This window comes from Camelus dromedarius, chromosome 8 (assembly GCF_036321535.1).
Source record: "Camelus dromedarius isolate mCamDro1 chromosome 8, mCamDro1.pat, whole genome shotgun sequence".
Lineage (NCBI taxonomy): Eukaryota > Metazoa > Chordata > Mammalia > Artiodactyla > Camelidae > Camelus > Camelus dromedarius.
In genome coordinates, this window is record NC_087443.1 from 2,585,506 (window position 1) to 2,601,859 (window position 16,354).

The window sequence follows — 16,354 nt, forward strand, 5'->3', positions numbered from 1 at the left end:
CAATACTGTAAAGATAGTTATGATTCTCTAATTAATCTAAAGATTCAATACAGAGGGAAGGTGTAGCTCGGTGATAGACCGCATCCTTAGCATGCACGAGGTCCTGGGTTCAATCCCCAGTACCTCCATTAAAAAAATAATAATAATAATATTTTTAAAAATTCAGTACAAACCCAATCACACTAACAAGGTTTTTTTGGAACATGAAACTGATTGCAAATTCACATGGAAGAGTAAATTCAAGATAACTAAAAAAAAAAAAAAAAAAAACCAGACGGGATCTGCCTTATAAGATAGCAAGATATTATAAACCAACAGTAATTAAAACAGCGAATATTGGTGCAAGAAAAGTAAAAGTGGATTAATGAGACAGAAAAGAACTTCAAGATACAGACTTACGTATCCTTTTGGAATTTGCTATATAATAGAGACAGTTAAATGGTGAAAAGATGGATAGTTCCAAAAATAGTTTGGGGCTATTTTGCTATTTATAGGAACAATCCAATTTGTATCCCTGCCTCACTCTATACACAAAAATAAGCTTAAATAGATTAAATATCTAACTATAAAACATTTTAAAATTATTAAGAGGGAATATCCTAATAACTTTGGTAACAAAAGGCTTTCTTAAGGCAAAAAAATTAAAAGACATAAAAGAAAATCTGAAAAACTTGACTAGATAAAATTCAAATTCTGTGCCATAAGACAATAGGAAATTATAAAACGGTATAAACTTAGAGAAATTAATTATATATGTAATGTTCTATTCTATAGTTGGAATTATAACATATAAAATTTAATTATAACCTATTTGTATTGATAATTATAAATAGATTATATAAAATAAAATTTATGTATTTAAACAAAAGATTAGTGTCTAAAATTTTAAGCATTTATTCAAACAAATTAAAAAATGATAAAAATAATTCAATATGAGGTTAGGCAAAGACTAAACAGATAATTCCTGGAAGAAACAAAAATGGCCAATAAAAATATGAAAAGCTATTCTTGGCCTTCTAAAAATAAGAGCAATGCAAATTAAAACAATAATTAACTAGCAGATTGGCAAAAACTTAAAAGGCTGCCAATTTAAAATATTAAACAGGCCTTTATACAGTGTAGGAATGTAAATTGATATGGTCACCCTGGAGAGCAGTTTGACCTCTGCATCCTCCCTAAAGGAACTCTCTCACATGTGATACAGGGAGACATGCATGAGATTGCTGGTCGCAGCATTGTTTGTAACAGCAAAGATCAGAAACAACCTAAACGCCCATCAATAGGAGACTGGATAAACATGATATAATACAATCATGTGATGGAATATTTTACAGAAGTTACCAAAAATAAGCTAAAAAATTTTTTAATGAATAAAACAAGTTGCAGAAGATGAGGGGTAGACACAAACCAGTCTCTCAGTTTTCTGTAACAACATGTAACGTTTTAAAAATGGATACATGTCAACTTTGCCTTGTAGCCAAGATAGAGTAAGAGGAAGCAGATTTACCCTCCAGTCTGAAGCAATAACAACAACAACAAAAAAACCAGACAAAATATATAAAACAACAACTTTTAAACAACAGCGTATCAGGCCAAGAAGGACTTTGATCCCCCAAAGCTGGGATATAAACAAGGTAATTCCTACCACTGCTCCAGCTTTCCTGCCTTGAGAGAATTTCCAGGTGGCAGTGCAGAAAAAGGAAACCCCAGCAGAGCCCAATGGACTCCCCAATTTGAAGAGTTGTAGCCAGAAGTCTGAGGAGACCATGGCAGCTAGAAATTACAGGACAGAGTCTTGTAGAGACGTCACAGAAAGGCCTCTGGAGATCATGGAACACCCCCTGACTGCTTGGCATAGCACCTCCTGATAGGTGCATTCACGCTGGAGATGAGCCAAGCCTGGGGAAAGGATGATCAGAGCAAATACGTGAGAGGATTGAAGGGGACAGTACCTGCTCCTCAGTTCAGGGCCCGGAACAGTGCCTGTCCCCACCACAAAGACTGGGGGGAAACTGATCTTTCGTGGGCACTTGGTAGAGTGTACAGAAGAGTTTTGCCTTAGTAGTGGGCAGTATTTATCCCTAATCTAAGCAAGCACTGTCCCATCTTAAAGTTCCACCTTAAACCTAAAAAATCTTGAAAGCAAGACCCCAAAGGATAAAACTCTTCAAATAATGCAGCTGCATTCCCAAGAAGCTCGAGAAATACACATGTAAACTAGAGAAATACAGAAATATCCAGTACCCACCAAGGTACATGTACAATGTCTGGAATACAAAGATGATTAGGCTTATAAGAAGCAGGAAAACACAGGTTCATAATAAGGAGAAAAATTAGTCGACTGAAACTGACCCATAATTGAAACAGAGGTTAGAATTAACAGAGAAGGACGTTGAAACTTTTATCATAGCTGTATTCCACAGGTGCAACAAGCTAAGTAGAGACACAGGAAATATTTTTTAAAACACAAAATAGAACTTTCAGAGGTTAAAACTATAATAGCTAAGATGAAGAATACACTGGCTGGGATGAATAGCCGATAAGACACTGCAGAAGAAAAGTGCTGACTTGAAGACACAGCAACTGAAAGTATTGAAAATGAAACTCAGGGATAAAAAGTAATTTTTTAAAATAATGAAAAGAACTGTGGGACAACTTCAAGTCACCTCATAAACATGTAACTGAAATCCCTAAAATGCAAAGAGGGAGGGGGACCAAAAATACTTATTTTTATTTTATTCTTTAAAAAAATTTTTTTTGAAGAGTGATTTATTTAGTTAGTTTTTTTGGTGGGGGAGAGAGGTAATTAGGTTTTATTTATTTCTTTATTTTAGAGGAGGTACTGAGGATTGAACACAGGACCTCACCCATGCTAAGCATGCGCTCTACTGCCTGAGATATACCCTCCCCCTGAAAAAAAATTTAAAGAAATAATGGTTGAACATTTTCCAAATTTAATGAAAACCTTAAACCAACAGATCCAAAAATCTCAGGGAGACCCAAGCACCAGAAATATGAACACAACTTCACCAAGGTAGAGTGTAGTCAATTTACTCAAAGCCATGGACAAAGGCAAAATCTTAAGAGTAGCCACAAGAAAAAAGACAAACTACACAGGGACAAAAATAAAGATGAGAACAGATTTCTCACCAGAACCCATGTTAGCCAAGAGACAGTGGAGCATCTTTAAAGAACTGAAAGAAAAAACGGTCAACTAGAATTGTGTACCCAGAAGAAATGGCTTTTAAAAATGAAGACAAAACTGATATTTTCATACATACAGAAGTTGGAGGAGTTCATCTCTGGCAGACCTGCACTACAGGAATTGTTAAAGGAAGTCCCCCAGGCAGACAGAAACGACACTAGATGGAAATTTGGACCTAGGCAAAGGAACGAAGAACACCAGAATTGGTTAAATAGAAAATGACTTTTTTCTTCTATTAAGAGTACTTAAAAGCACATAGATTTTTAAAGCAAAATAGTAACAATGTATGTGCGGTTCATACAATATGTAGAGGTAAAATTAATGTCAACAATGGCTCAAAAGCCTGGAGGGGAGAAATGGAAGTGTTCCCTTCTAAGGCTCTATGGAGGAATTACTATAATATCGTTTAAAGATACACTGTGATACATTAAAAGTGTACACAATAAATTCTAAAGCAACCAACAAAATAACACAACTAAGAGTTACAGAAAATAAGGCAATAAAGGAGACAAAATGAAGTCAGAAATAATACAGCTTAGTAGTTTCCTAAAAAATTAAATGTACATCTACTATATGATCCAGTTATTCCGCCTGTAGTTACTGACCCAATAGCAATTAAAGCATCTTTAAAAGGTCTGTAGATAAATGTAAAATCTAAAACTGTAAAACCTTTAGAAGAAAACAGAAGACATTTTTGCACCTTTGGGTTAAGCAAAGATTTCTTCAGTACAACACCAAAAATACAATATCAATTAAAAAACTGAAATATTAGAATTCACAAAATTTCAAAGCTTTTGCTTTTCTAGGGAAACTTAGAATAATAAAGAGACCAACCACTTCAAAGAGAAAATATTTACAAGCATGTGTTTGACAAAGGACTTTTATCCAAAATACAAAAAGAACCCTCAACACAAGGAAACAAACAATCCAACAAAAAATGGATAAAACATTCAAAGAAACACTTCCCCAAAGAAGACAGCAAATAAGCACATGAACAGATGGTCACATCCCTAGCCTTTTGAGAAATTCTAATTAAAATCATAATGAGAGACTGCTTAACACCTGTTAGAATGGCTAAAATTCAAAAGACTGACCATATCACGTGTTGGCAAGGATGTGGCAGAACTGGAACTCTCCCCCTGGTGGTCGCCACGTTAAGGAGTACAATCTCTTTGGAGAACCATTTGGCATTTTCTTAAAATTCTGTGTATACACCTACCACATGATCTTGCTATTCTCTGTATTTACCCAGGTTTTTAAGAAGTATGTGTCCAGACAAAGACTTAAACACAAGTGTTTACCGCAGCTTTGTTGGTAATAGCTCCAAATCGGAAACAGCCCAAATGTTCAACAGGTGAATGGGTAAAAATATCAAGGTATAGCTTTACAATGAAATGCTACTCAGCAATAAAAGGAATGGCCTATTGATACACATAACAACATGGATGAAAGTCAAAATAGTTACGCTAAGTGAGAGAGGCCAGGGGAAAAAAGAGTACATACCGTGTGACTCCATTTATATACACCTGTTGAAATTCGAACTATATGTAGTGACAGGAAGCTGATTAATGGGTGTGTGGGCTCAGGAATGGGAGGGGAAAATGATTACAAAAGGGAAATAAATGAGTGAAGTCTGGGGGTGACGGATACATTCACCACATGGAGCGTGTGGTGACAATTTCACAGGTGTATGCATATGTCAGAACTTATCAGATTGTACACTTTAAACATGTGCAGTTGATTGAACAACAGCTATTCCTCAGTAAAGCTGGTTTTTATTTAAAGAATGGACGCCTGCCAAACTCATGCCAATGACTGATAATGGCTATCTCTGGGCAGCGGGGGAAGGACCGGGATTGGGAGAAAGTAATACTTAAAGGGGACTTAAGCTTTGTCTGTACTGTTCTAATTTTATACATGAATGCTAATTTGCATATATCTTATTTAGTTAAGCAATTTAAATAGTAAATTTAGAAATGAGCTTCATAAAGGTGCTGCTTAACAAAACCAGTCGTGACCTGCTTGTGCCGCCACAAACACTGTTCCACAGACGGATCTGCTTGCAAAGCTTTGGTCATCTGAAAAAATTTTCTTCCCTCTTCTCATTTTCCAGACTATGAAATATTCAAATAAATATGAAAGTAATAATTGATTTTTAAATCCATTTTACGGAATAAGTGGCAGTTAGCATATCTGAAGTGATTCAGGACTTCTCTCCGTGATTACACCACGAGCATTTCATTTCTTTGTGCTGTATTATTTTGATCACTTTTTAAATGCCAAGAGTTTTATGCTATGATCAGTTATTTTTATTGGATCAGGTTTTCTCTGGGGGGCAGGTGAACACTGTGAAGGGAGGAATAAGGAAGAGGAGCCAGGAGATGGAACTGCTTGGAGAGGGAAGGTAGGGGGCACCAAAGGCAAGCAAGAGTGCAGGGGACCTGCACGTGAACGCCTGTAACGCTGCGGTCTCGGAGGAGGGAGCCAGTGCTCCTTCATCAGTCACTTACACTTGGCACCATCAGCATGGGAGAAGTTCAAATCGTCTGAAACAAAAGGGGGAGCTCAGGTTGCAGGCTGTAGAACAGAACTTCTCATAGGTTAACAGAAGTTAAGGGACCTTTCTTTTGTGATCATTAAGAGCTTGTATTTTAGAAATGCCCATCACCGGTCATTCAATAAAAGCGGTCTCAGTTTCAGAACAACACGTTTCTTTTATAGAGAAAAGGGATTGTGACATTAGTTGTTTCAACAGGAAACTTCCTGCGATACTCAAGAGATTTTCCATTTCAATTAGGGCAGCTGTGGAAAGAGGACCAATCCCCTCGCCCCTGCCGCAAAGGATCTGATCAATTGCGAATACTACAGTCATTTTTAAAATAGAGTTTGGGATTGAGGATTATGGATGTGAATTTTGGACATAAGGAGAAAATTATATAAAAGAGTAATTTTAAGTACACAAAGGTAATCATTTCAGCTGAAGTATAAATAATAAATAAAGGGAAAATGGTAGCACCTAAATGTCCAATAATGGGAAAGTGGTGGAACTGTCACACAATAACGGCGACCACAAAAGTATATCAGTATAACAATGCAGCAGTTATTTTGCTTTCAAATATTTAAAACTTCATAATGGCAAGCATGTAGGAAACTTGGAAGTCACCCTTCCTTCCTAACAACAAGTAGAAAGCTCTACAAATTGAAAGAACAATAGTTCTTCTTAGATTCATCAGAGGAGTGATGTCACAGAGCAAACTGCTGCCCTCAGAACTGGAGAGACCAGCAGGTGAGCGATACAGAGAGCCACAGTTTACCAGAACCGAAGCTTCCATGGGAGCCAGTACCAGGGCAGGAAGACCTGGACCATAACTGACAAACTGCTGAAGACTCAGGGTGGACCAGTCTGAGAGATAAAAACTCCAGGGAAGGGGCACATTTATGAGTTTTATCTCCAGGATTCTGACCAGGTTCTCACACTGAATATCAGCAGGAGGAGTAGGAAGAGGAGCCACTTTGAAATACGCAGAGTATTCTGTTTTTAGCAAGACCTGCCCCCCAGAGAAGCTATTCTACCAAAGCCGACGGAGGTCTTATCAGAGCCTAACGAGCCTGGGAGAAGGAAAAGCCCAGTCCTAGCTGCCTCTAACCTTCCACACGGGGGAAGGGAGATACCCAACTGCAGCCCACTCCAGCATTCCTATCTCACCTGAGCGGGAGCGGGGCCTGAGAAGTGCTTGTGAAGCCCTCAGTCCAGCCTCACAGGCTCACGAGGAGGCTGAGACCTAATCACAGGCGTGTAGAAGGCTTCCCCGCCCCTCACACCTCACCACCACCTTATTAACGGCCTTTTTACCGCATCTGCTTTTACCTAGTACATCATATCTGGCTATCAAGAAAAAAAAATCTCAAGGCATACTAAAAGGTGAACAACAAGAGTTTGAAGACATAGAACAAGCATCAGAATTGGTCTCAGATCTGGCAAGGAGGTTGGAATTATCTGACAGGGAGTGAAAACCTCTGTGATTATATGCAAAGGGCTCTGATGGATAAAGGAGACAGAAGGCAAGAACAGACAGGCAACGTGAGCAGAGAGATGGAAATTCTCAGAAAGTTATCAAAAAGAAACGCTAGAGATAAAAAAAAAAAACACACTGTAACAGAAAAAGAGAATGTCTTTGATGGGCTCATTAGTAGACTGGACATAGATGAGGAAAGAGTCTCGGAGCTGTAAGACATGTCAATTAAAAACTTCCAAAACGGAAAAGCGAAGGGAAAGAAAAAAAGGACCAAAACATCGAGGAGCTGTGGGACAGCTGCAGAAGGTTTAACATATGTGTAATGGGAACATCAGACGGTGGAGAAAGAGAGAAAGGAACAGAAAGACTATTTGAAGCAACAATGACTGAGAACTTCTCCAAACTAAGGTCAGACACCAAAGCACAGATTCAAGGAACTCAGAGAATGCCAAAAGGATAAATGCCAAAAAAAACCCAAAACAAAACAAACTGATATACCTAAGCATATTATAGTCAAACTCCTGAAAAGCAATGATGAAGAAAAAACTCTGGAGCCGGAGAATAAAAACACCTTGCCTATAGAGGAGTAAAGATAAGGATTACAACCAGCTTCTGCTCAGAAACCAGGCAAGCAAGAAGAGAGTGGAGTGAAATGTTTAAAGTGTTGAGAGAATAGAAACACCAACCTAGAATTCTGTATCCTATGAAATTATCCTTCAAAAGTGAAGGAGAAATAGACTTCCTGAGACAAATAAAAATTGGAAGGAATTTGTTGCCAATAGACCTGCCTTACAAGAAATATTTTTAAAAGTTCTTTAGAGAAAAGGAAACTAATATAATTCAAAAACTCAGATCTGCATGAAGAAAACAAGAACATCAAAGAAGCAATAAGTGAAGGTAAAATAAAACTTTTATTATTTTTTTTTCATTTTTGGGGGGGAGGTAATTAGGTTTATTTGTTTTAATAGAGGTATTAGGGATTGAACCCAGGATCTCATGTATGCTAAGCACCCACTCTACCACTGAGCTATGCCCTCCCCTCTAAAAACTTTTATTTTTATTATTTTTAATTGATCTAACAGATAACAGTTCAAAATAGTAACAGCAGTATATTCAATTATGTATGCTTACGTACATGTATATGATTACATATACGTATGTATACATGAAATGAATGACAGCAATACAAGAGATGGGAGGGAGGAATTAGGATTATTTTGTAATTATAAAACATCTGCACTGTCCATGAACTGTGATAGTGCTATTTGAAAGTGGTTTGTAGTAGTTGTAAATGTATGTTGCAAACTCTAGGACAACCACCAAAGAAAGTTTAAAAAACCAGTAATATAACTGATATGCCAAGAAAGAAGAGAAAATGGAATCATATAAAATGTTCGGTGAAAACTGCAAAAGGCATTAGAATAGTGGAAGACAAAAACAGGAACAAAGAACGAGGGACATGAACAGAAAACTGTAATGTGGTAGATATCAATCAAAGCATGTTAATAATCACTTTAAATGTTAATGGTCCAAATATACCAACTGTAGGATAGAAACTGTCAAGAGTGGATCAAAAAGCAAGACCCAACTAAATGTTGTCTATAAGAAGCACACTTTAGATATAAAGACACATATAGATGAAAAGTAAAGGGATAGAGCAATCGACACCATGTTAACACTAATCAAAGAAAGCAGGAGTAGCTGTATTAATTTGTGACGGAGAAGACTCCAGAGGAAAGAAAGTTATCAGAGAGAGAGAGAGAGGAGTTACATAGTGATAAAGGGGTCAGTTCTCCAAGAAGATATAACAATTCTTAACACGTATGTGTCTAACAAAAGAGCATCGAAATGCATGAGGGAAAAACTGACAGAACCACGGGAGAAGTAGATGAATCTATTATGTTGGAGAGTGCAGCACCCTCTCAGAAACAAACGATCCAGTAGGAAGTCAGTGTGGACACAGCTGAGTTCAACAGCACCATCAGTCAGCTGGATATAATCACATCCACCAGTCACTTCACTCATTCCTGATAAAGAACCTCTGCAAAACACACGCACTGACATTATACTTACTGCTGCGAGACTAGACGCTTTTCTGCTAAGACCAGGCACAGGGTAAGGTCAGTTGTTTTTCATCCAATGCTTCTCGGCTTTACAAAGACTAAGGGAAATGAAGGGACAGAACTTAAATTCAGCTTTATGATCTTTAGAAAATCGGGTAATATGTCCTTCTACAAAGAAGGCCCCTCTGAGAAATGAAGACGGCGGCAGAAGGTGTAAAAATGCTACTTTCTCTTCAGTTCACCCTCTCGGAAGCCCTGGTACTTAGCGGAGACTCAGGAACTATTCGATGAGTGGCAAATGGTACGCTTTTAGATTCCTGAGATTTTCACTAAGGAGTCTTGGTATTCTGATAGCAAATGAAGTTTATGAACTGATATTTTTTAAATATGTGGAAAAAAAAGTTTACCCTGCAAATACTTGCCAATAACTATTTGAAGCTTTTAGAGAGAATTTTTTAATCAGCAGAGATGGTCAAAATGACAAAGTTTCAGGATGGGAGCAACTACATGTGTAAATATAGGGGATTTTTTAAAAAAACGATTAAAATCCTTTCAAGAGATAACTGTTTAAACAAAAATTGTAACTCACTCAGAGAATCACCACATTGTTTATTTGGGTGGAAGAGACTCCTCACCCCCTAGTTAGAGAAATTTATTTGTGAAACCTCTATTCTGCTTGCTTGTGTGCCAAAAAAGGGTTTGGCGGGTTAAGAGTACATTAAGTTAGAATTGTAGTAATTATCAATGTCTTTAAAACACCTTGTAAACCTCCTTTTTAAATAACTGCCCACCCCATAGTTAGGTAAATGTATTTGTGAAGCAACTCCACTGAAATGAAATGTCTCACTGCTATTACAAAACCGACCACAGGAGGAAAAAGTTTCCATTACTGAAGTATCTAGAAGGGGGCACGACTGATGATAATGAGAGGTTTTGGAGGAGGAACAACTTTGTTGCAGAAAGTTGAAAGCAGTCAGGTAAGACAGAACCAGGTGCTGGGGGATTTTTAAAGTTTCCCTCCCCACAAAAATGACCAAGAATTCAAGTTTGCTGTTAAAGGCATGGCGTGATGACAAGACAAGACAGTGATATGATCAAAATGATACTTGAAGAAGCTGGAACTATTTAACACAGTAAATCCATCTAGATTATAAATTACGAGGTATAGCATATTTAAAGGGTACAGGAAGGAAAATGTTTTCACCTTACCTGATCAGAAAGTGGTTGAAGCCTGAATTAATTTAAAGTAATGTAGAAAGGGGAAAGATCTGGGAAGTAGATGGAAAAATACCCCTAGAACTTAACGATACTAATAACTGCTAGTTATTGACCCAGATCCTGAGCTAAGCTGACCTCCTAATGCACTGCCTGTGGTAGGCCAAGGAGGAGACACTGCTGGAGCCAGAGGATAACCACCTGTCTACTTCCTGGGAGCCAGGTTCAGCACTGGAGCTGGAAAGGCTCAGCGCCCTCGGTGCTTCTTCCCTCTGCACAGAACAGGGCGGGGAAAGACCGGCATGCCCGCAGTGCCATGGGACAGGCTCTACAGGAGAGGAGGTAAAGGCTGCCAAGGGTAGGAGGTGGGAGGTAGCCACTAAGATAGTGAGAGATTTTCAGGAGAGGTGAAGCTCGAATGCAGCCTTGAAGGATGAGCATGAATGTGCCATGTTTTCAAAGCAGCAGGAGGCAGCACTGTGCGTTAGGGAAACAAGAGGTTCAGGACCACAGCAACACTGGTGTGAGGACATGGACCAGAGGAAGAGGCTGGTGAGCCCAGAGTGGGGACTGGCGGGAGACGACATGTCTACTGTGCTGAGGAGTTGGGACGCCACACTCTGGGACCCGTGGAACCAACTGGGGATTTAAAGTAGCAGAGTCATGATCGAATCAGAGCATTTAACTGCATCGAAGCGTCCATCAAAGGCAAGATACACTTTTTTTTTTTACATGTATTACATATATTTTTCAGATTCTTTTCTATTATAGGTTATTACAAAAAACTGAATATAGTTCCCTGTGCTATACAGTAGGTCCTTATTATCTATTTTATACATAGTAATGTGTACCTGTTAATCCCAAACTCCTAATTTATCCCTCCCCTGCCCTTTCCCCTTTGGTAACCATAGTTTGATTTCTATGTCCATGAGTCTATTTTTGATTTATTAATAAAATTTGAAGATACACCATTTTCATGTTACCGCTAAGAAGTAGAAACACTATCACTTAAACTATATGATGTCGTCGAATGCAAGATGCATGCCACTTTAAGAGAGATTAAAATTTGGGGGGGGGGGTGAATCAACAGAAGTAATCACTGCTTACTAGGTGCCCCACACTAAGTCTTAGAACAGGAGATGTGCTAGGTCGTCTTGCCTTCCCAAGGCGCCACAGCAGCTGGACCCAAGGCACAGCACCATCAGGCACCGGGTGCCGTGGTGTGGACTCTAACAGCGATGGCTTGCAGAGAGGAAGGGATTACATGGGGTGGGGTTGACAGTGGCGCTTTCTGAAGTGAAGAGTATCTAACGAGGTGGGAGCTGGGGACCTAAGCTGACTGACAAACAGAACTGGAGTTGACATTTATGTACATGCTCATGTGATAGTCTATGAAATTTCCCTTTTCAGAGACCTTGAGGCTCCTCAGAAATTCAAGTATTTTTTCATTGGGACAGAACATTCAGCATAAATGTGATCTGTTCAAGTTACTGGTGCACTCATCAGAAGTGTTTCTTAGGTTTCACTGGCACAAGAGAAAGGTTCTGGTAGTCCAAAAGGTACATCCTGATGGAAGCAGGTCACAGTGTTTATGACTATCCACTAGGAAGAGAAGAGATGAAAAGCAGACAAGCAAGACCTTGCAGGTTAAACAGGGTTGGTCTGGTCGCAGGGAAGAGGAGCAGATGGGATGTGCCCAGCTCCCACGAGGAGAGCTAATAAAGGTGGGGACCTCTCCTGGAGAAACCACTGGAAGAGGAGGGCGGGGCGTGCTGAGAGGCACTCAGCCTTTGCCTGAGGCTGGCACCTGGGAGGTGCTTGGGAGCTGGGCAACCTTGCAGACCCTCCTTCCTTTTTCAGGCCTGGCTCTCTGACATTACCAGTGCCTCATTCCATTTGGCTGAGGCCCTCGCATCCCCGTCCACCTGCTTGTTGCTGTTGATGACCAATGGGAGTGATGCTGGTCCACCCTCTGTGGCTTTGCTTGCCTCAGCTCCTTGAGGGCCAAGCCTTTACCGAGCAACAGCTCGATACAACTTTTTTAATTGAAGTCTCATTGATTTATAATGTATTTATTTCTGATGTACAGCATAGTGATTCAGTTATACATATTCTTTTTCATTATAGGTTATTACAAAATATTGAATGTAGTTCCCTGTGCTATATAGCAGGACCTTGTTGTTTACCATATATATATATATATTTCTAATCCCAAACTCCTAAATTATCCTTCCCCCCACCTTTCCCCTTTGGTAACCATCAGTTTGTTTTCTATGCCTGTGAGTCTGTTTCTGTTTTGAAAATAAGTTCATCTGTATCATTTTTTTCAGATTCCACATATAAGTGATATCGTATTTGTCTTTCTCTTTCTGATGTCCTTCACTTAATATGATGATCTCTAGGTCCATCCATGTTCCTGCATATAGCACTATTTCACTCTTTTTTATGGCTGAGTAGTATTCCATTGTATATACACACCACAACTTCTGTATCCAGTCATTTATTGATGGACATTTCAGTTGTTTCCGTATCTTGGCTATTGTAAATAGTGCTTCTGTGAACACTGGGGTGCATGTATCTTTTTGAATTAGAGTTTTCTCTGGATATATGTCCAGGAGCAGGACTGCTAGATCATATGGTAAGTCTATTTTTAGTTTTTTAAGGAATCTCCATACTGTTTTCCATAATGGCTGCACCAAACTACCTTCCCACTATCAGTGGAGGAGGGGTCCTTTTTCTCCACACCCTCTCCAGCATTTATTGTTTGTGGACTTCTTAATGATGGCCACTCTGACCAGTGTGAGGTGATACCTCACTGTAGTTCTGACTTGCATTTCTCTGGTAATTAGCGATACTGAGCATCTTCTCATATGCTTATGGGCCATTTGTATGCCTTCTTTGGAGAAATGTCTATTCAGGTCTTCTGCTCATTTTTGATTGGGTTGTTTGGGTTTTTTTGCTGTTTTTGTTATTGAGTTGTATGAGCTGTTTGTGTATTCTGGAAATGATTCTCTTGTTGGTCACATCGTTTGCAAATATTTTCCCCCAGCCTTGTAGGCTGTCTTTTAGTTTTGTTTATGGTTTCATTTGCTGTACAAAAGCTTTTAAGTCTGATTAGGTTCCATTTGCTTATTTTTGCTTTTACTTCTTTTGCCTTGGGAGTCAATACAATTTTAAGCCTTGAATAGAGCCCTCTGACTCTTGAGAATTGGGCTGGAGGGAGAAGGTGGGGAAAGAGGAAGATCCAAACCTTGTACAGGAGACAGAAGCGAAGCAGCTGGACAGCAGTGAGACTTGGCCTTGTACAGTAACGAGTCCTTCTCCTGTTTGAGACACGACAGAGCAGTGAGGAGCCAGCAGCAGCATTTCACCCCAGAGTGACCTTGTTATTGCTGTTGCCCTTCAGAGGCAGTAAATATTCCTGAAGAAGGAGGAGCCATGGCGTAGATTTTTGGTGTCACTTGAGCAGCGTGACGAATCATCAGCTCACACATTGCATGGGGGCCAGCTTTCTGCAAACACACTCCTGGCCTTTTTCATTGCACCCCTCCGCCCCCTGCCACCTTCTAACTTCCCTTGGGGATGCTGCTCTTCTCCGTGGGCCCTTAGGCCTGGCTGACTGCCCAGGGCACTCCACTGTGGCTTCCCAAATTAAACTAAGCTTATTTCCCATCATCAAAGTCTACTAGTGCTGCTTCCTGTTGTCAAAGCCTTAATTAATGATGGAAGGCCATGTGCTATGGTGTCACTGGTTGTAATGTGCTGGCCTTCTCTAGGAATACAGTATTCTAAATTAGACGCTTTTATGCCTAAAATAATTAATCAGCAAAATTTTTTGTCTATAATGTGAATGATAATTTTATCATTTAATTATCATTCCGTGAAAAAAAAGCATATCCCTTACCTCAAAAAATGTACATATCCTTGGGAAAACATACACAGAGAGTGAAATAAACACACACACACACACACACACATATATATATATAAACTGGATAATGAATTGTCGAAAGATACAAAGAGTAAGTGCTATAAAAAGTTTAGAAGAGAGAAATATGAGAGGAAGAGATCCTTTTGAGTTTAAAGCTCATGAAAATAACAAGAGCTGTAAGTATTGTTAGCCTTTGAATGACTGGATGGGAGCTGGGTTGAGGGGAGGTGGGGACAAAGATTATGCAGACAAGGACACACTGTGGATTGTCATATAGTGAGAAATCAAACAAGAGTGACAGAACAAGTGATTAGAGTCAAGGTTCTTATGGCAGATAAGGTTGGAAAGATGTGGAAGAACCTGACTGAGGAAGACCTTAAATACCAGCCAGAGACTTGTCTGTCCTTCAGAAGGTAGTAGATATTATGGGTTGTCTGATGAAATTTTTATGCTGAAACTTTAGAGTTACAGAAATTAATTTTATTTGGATTATGAATATCTTAGAACAAGTATTGGGATTGGAAATTAAAGACTAGAAAAATCTAAGTTTCATCTTGTTCCTTCGAAGTTATGATCTCTTAATTTCAGACATTTTAACCACCTACATTTTTACTCCCCTTTACCCATGATTACTGTTTTTGACATCATATTTTACTTTTTTTTGTTTATTTTGTGTATCCCCTAAGTACTTATTGAGGATATAGGTGATTTGGCGACTTCTGTCTTTTATCCTTCCTACTAGCTTTTATGTGGCTGATTCACTACCTTTACTGTTGATTTGCCTTTACCAATGAGCTTTCTCTTTTTAGTAATTTTCACATTTCTAGTTGTGGTCTATTTTGGGGTTTTTGTTTTTGTTTTTGCTTGGAAAAGTTCCTTTAACATTTTTTATAAAGCTGGTTTGGTGGTGCTGAACCCTGTTAGCTTTCACCTGTCTGTAGAACTTTCAATCTCTCCATGAAATCTGAATGAAAGCCTTGCTGGGTAAATACTCTTGGTTGTAGGTTTTCCTCTTTCATCACTTGAGATATATCATGCCACTCCCTTTATGGGCTGCAGAGCTTCTGACCTAGATATTTAATAAACTTCTACCATTTAGCTTAATTTAGCAAACTATAAAGTTTCAAGTTACCAAAATCAGGGAAAATGATTTCCTTTTTAAATGGAAGTACTGGGGATTGAACACAGGGCCTTGTGCATGCTAAGCATATGCTCTACCACTGAGCTATACTCATACCCCCAGGGGAGACTATTTTTAAGCAGATAAAACATAATTGTTCCCAAAGAGTTTATCTAAAAGCTTTTACCTCATTTACATTTAATTTACTTATAAAAATTTCATTACACCAAGTTATTTTTCTTGCTGACAACTTAGTCATAAATCAGGTATTACAATATAAAACTCACTAGTTTATTAACAGTTGGAATATGTTTGGTCACTTGAGTTCCAGAAGGCCTCTTTTTTCTTTTTTCTTTTTCTCAGTCCCAGGAATTAGACATGGTCTAGATAAGGTAAGAGTTCCTAAGAACCCTGGCAGAACATTTACATCTCAAGGCACAGGGAGGGAAATGCAAGCTTCTCTAGAAGGGCTTGTTTTCTTAGGGTCAGAGTTCTGAAAAGATGTTTTATCAGGCTGGCTTTCTCTAATTCTAACAGCTTATGCAACCAACCAGTGTTGGAATGTCAAAAGAGCCCCGTCCTGGTCATTTTTGGGGCGGGATTTCCTTTAATTCCCAATTAAGTAAGTACTAGCAAGTGTACGCTTCATTTGTACATAAACCTGGCTGGGGTATTAGCTGGAGGCTGGTTTTCTAATGTTTCTTGTTTACGAAAGACATTGGCCACCCCTCCCACCCAATCACCCTGTCCAGACCTCTCAGTGTCTTTCAACCAAGTAACTTCCAGTGTCTTTCAAACAGGTTC

General features: G+C 39.0%; 1 protein-coding gene across 1 annotated transcript in view; it reads right to left on the reverse strand.

Moving 5' to 3' along the window:
- The window catches only part of EDARADD (EDAR associated via death domain), a 66,252-nt gene extending 56,911 nt beyond the window's left edge, over positions 1 to 9,341 (reverse strand). Inside the window, exon 1 of the mRNA XM_064487837.1 lies at positions 9,295 to 9,341. The gene's annotated coding sequence lies outside the window, so the exon portion shown is untranslated. The remainder of the gene's footprint in view (positions 1 to 9,294) is intronic.
- Positions 9,342 to 16,354: the final 7,013 nt, after the last annotated feature.